We start from the raw sequence: 3,231 nt of genomic DNA, 5'->3' as shown, positions 1-3,231 counted from the left end.
TCTTTGAAATGGGGACAACTATGGATCTCTTCCAATCAATTGGCCAGGTAGGTGTCTTCCAAAATTTTTGGCATATCTGAGTGAGTATCTTCAGTGCTGCATCAGTTTGTTGAAAGATTTCAATTTGGATTGCATCAATTACTAGGGCCTTGTTCCCTGCCACTGCCTTCAGTAAACCTTGAACTTCTTCCTTTACTACTATTTGCTCTTGAACAAATGCTACCTCTTGAAATAGTTGAGCATCATCCATTTCTTTTTGGTACAGCTTTCCTGTGTATTCATTCCATTTTTCTTTAGATGCTTTTTATGGATAGATGTTGGAAATTTTAAGTTTTATTTATCTTATACTTACATTTAGCACTTCTATATAATTCTTTTTTTTTTTTTCAATCAATAAGGAAAACAAAACAAGTAATCATTTATTATTTGGGGCTCTCAATAGGTCATTTGGCCTTCAATTTAAAATTTGCAAATGAACACTTTATAGAGGCTAGAATCATAATTCAAATTTTCATAACAGTATATTAAATTAAAAACACTTTAGGCAACTCAAGATCTCATTGGCAGAGTTCATCTCATTGAGGTGACAGTTTTGCCACTGTGTTATTGTTTCCACATGATATCATCTGTTCTCAATTTGGTTTGAAGATTATGAACTCATTTTGGATGAATGTTGCTGGTTTTCTGAAGAGAGCTAATTTCATGACAACATTTTCTAGGGATATTTTTATGTTCTTTGATCCTTTATGTTTTCTATGTTCTGAAGTTGTTGCTGCAATTTACGGACACTATCTTGATGGTTCTTCAGTTTGGAAATTTTTCTCCTTTAACTTTCCTTTTCTTTATTAAATGCTCTAGTTCACCTTTTATGTCTTCACAGACCAAATGGCTGTGTGTTTCCTTCATCCGATTCAGTAGTTCCTGGTGTTCCATATTCATTTGGTGCAGCTCAGCTTGCATTGCCATCAGTAGTTCCGACAAATTATCACAAATGGCAATGGACTTTTCTGAGTCCAGAAGGTACAGCTCTGCACCTGGGAGTCCAACTAGGCTCATGGAGACATACAGGCTTGGCTGCTTTAGAAAGCTTCTGCAAAATGTGTGGGCCACAATTTTGCATAATCTGCAGGAGGTTTTGCATACTTGCATTCACAGTATGGCTTGCACTGGCTAACTTCCCAGACACAAAAGGCTGCAAACCTTGAATAACTTTGCTGAGGTAGTCCTCTCTTTAAACATTTCGTTTTCTTTGAAGATTTCTTTTTTCCCTTACAGTGTTTCGATTTGAAACCAAAGACACAGAAGCTTTGTCCTGAAATAGCTTATGCTGATGTTATTCTTCCTTAAATTTTTCCTCTAAATACTTAATTTTATCTTCAGCTGATTTCTGAATTACTATAAGTCTAAAATATTATTTTTTCTAAGACATCAAGCTTTCCAAGTTTTGCATGCAGCTTCATGTGGTCTTGTTCCTTTTCCCTTTGAAGCTGAGCCTGTTGTTCTAGGATTATATTCTTCTCTTACTCTGCATCCTCTAGTTGCTTCTCTAGAAAAGTACACTGAGACTGGGCTGAGTTTAACTGTATACTTATATATATATTTTTCTGCATTATCAGTTCCTCATGTGTCAGATTTCGCTCATTTGTTTCATTCTCCAAAGCCTTTTTATACTGTGCAGCCTCTTTGGACAGTATGTTCAGGTTATCTTCAGCTTGTGTTCTCTCTAGCTCCAAATGATTAATCTTGTCCTGAAGTGTTTTTAGGGCTAAAATCAGAGCTGGAGAATGATGGAACAAACACTCTTTCTGGAGGTTTAAGAGAGCATCCAACTATACTGTGCACTAGTTCAGAATCCATTACCATGTCTCCATCCCTCCAGGTTGTAGCTGTGCAGACACTCTCTCCCATGGGAGACTGCATCTATTTAAGTTGCTCTTCCAGTGGGTTCTTGGGATGGAGGAATCTCTGCTTGCTATACTATTAATTCTTCCAAGTTTGGATTTTTCCTTAGAGAAACTATTCTGCGTGAGACAATTTAACAGCACTTTCCTGGCTCCCTGAGGCTGGGCTAATTAACTGTCCTCTCTGCATACCTTTCTTACTTTAGTCCTCCACTTCCTCAAACCCATGATCTGTCAATCCCGTTTCCTAACCATTGGCTTTGGCCCATAGGGCAGACACAGGCAAAGTTGTAGGGGGTGATCCCTGGGGGCTGTAGTTTGTAAAATCTGGGGTTTGACACAATAAAGAGGCCATTACTATTTCTAGACGACTGTTAAATTTAGCCTGTTTCTTCTAGGAAAGCTCTGTGTCCTGTTTCTTTCCTCTACTTGTCTTGATAAACTTTCAGCATACTTCTGCTCCTTACTTTCCTCCCTTCCTCCACACCAGTAACAGCAACTGTCTAGGAATCACTTCTATATAATTTTTTTAACACCCCATAACTGCCTTCTCAAATTGAATCTACTTTTATCCACCACTTGACAAATATTTGCAACTATTCATGCTTGGGATGTATGTCGACTGCTTGATTTTGGTAACATTATCATCTTTGTATAACAGTACTTGTACAATTATTTGATGATTTAATGTCTAAATGCACTTGAATTTGTGAAATGAATAGCAAATTGGAAGTTCTAAAATTATGAAATCCTAGAAATGTGTAATTCAATGTTATTTCTTAAAGGTGATATTTAGAATTAGATGAAATGGAAATATTTTTTTATTATGGTTTGAGTAATATTGTTATAGGTATATTTCATGATTTTTTTCTCAATCAATGAGCTAAAGTTATGTGTTGTTGTGAAGTGCTATCGAGTCGATTAAGACCCATAGCAACCCTGTATTGGGTTTCCAAGGAGCAGCTGGTGAGCTTGAACCACCAACCTTGCAGTTCAAATGACTTTGCAGTCTGACGCATTAGCCCACAGCACCAAAGTTATGTAGGTATCATATAAATCAGATCCCACACAATCATATGAAATGTGTATTAATATCTCTGAAAGTTCTTAGAATTCACCCTGCTTGCTAGTTAACAAGTTAAAATGATACAGATCCATGAGTTCAGACAAGAGAAATAAGACTCCCTGGATATAGAGAAAGCACTCCTTATTATTGCAGAATCCAGAGTATTTGCATTTGCACAAGTTTCACATGCCCAAATTCACACAGGACTAGTTGACAAAAGCCAGGTATCTCGGCATGCATTACAGAGGAAGAATCAGACATTGG

General features: G+C 37.0%; 1 pseudogene; it reads right to left on the bottom strand.

Annotated features, from left to right (window-relative positions):
* Positions 1 to 727: 727 nt before the first annotated feature.
* Positions 728 to 1,857, bottom strand: LOC102833017 (annotated as a pseudogene).
* Between the last annotated feature and the right edge of the window lie 1,374 nt (positions 1,858 to 3,231).

The sequence above is a fragment of the Chrysochloris asiatica genome, unplaced genomic scaffold (genome assembly GCF_000296735.1).
Source record: "Chrysochloris asiatica unplaced genomic scaffold, ChrAsi1.0 scaffold00070, whole genome shotgun sequence".
Taxonomy (NCBI): Eukaryota; Metazoa; Chordata; class Mammalia; order Afrosoricida; family Chrysochloridae; genus Chrysochloris; species Chrysochloris asiatica.
This window is presented reverse-complemented; position numbering and strand designations above follow the sequence as displayed.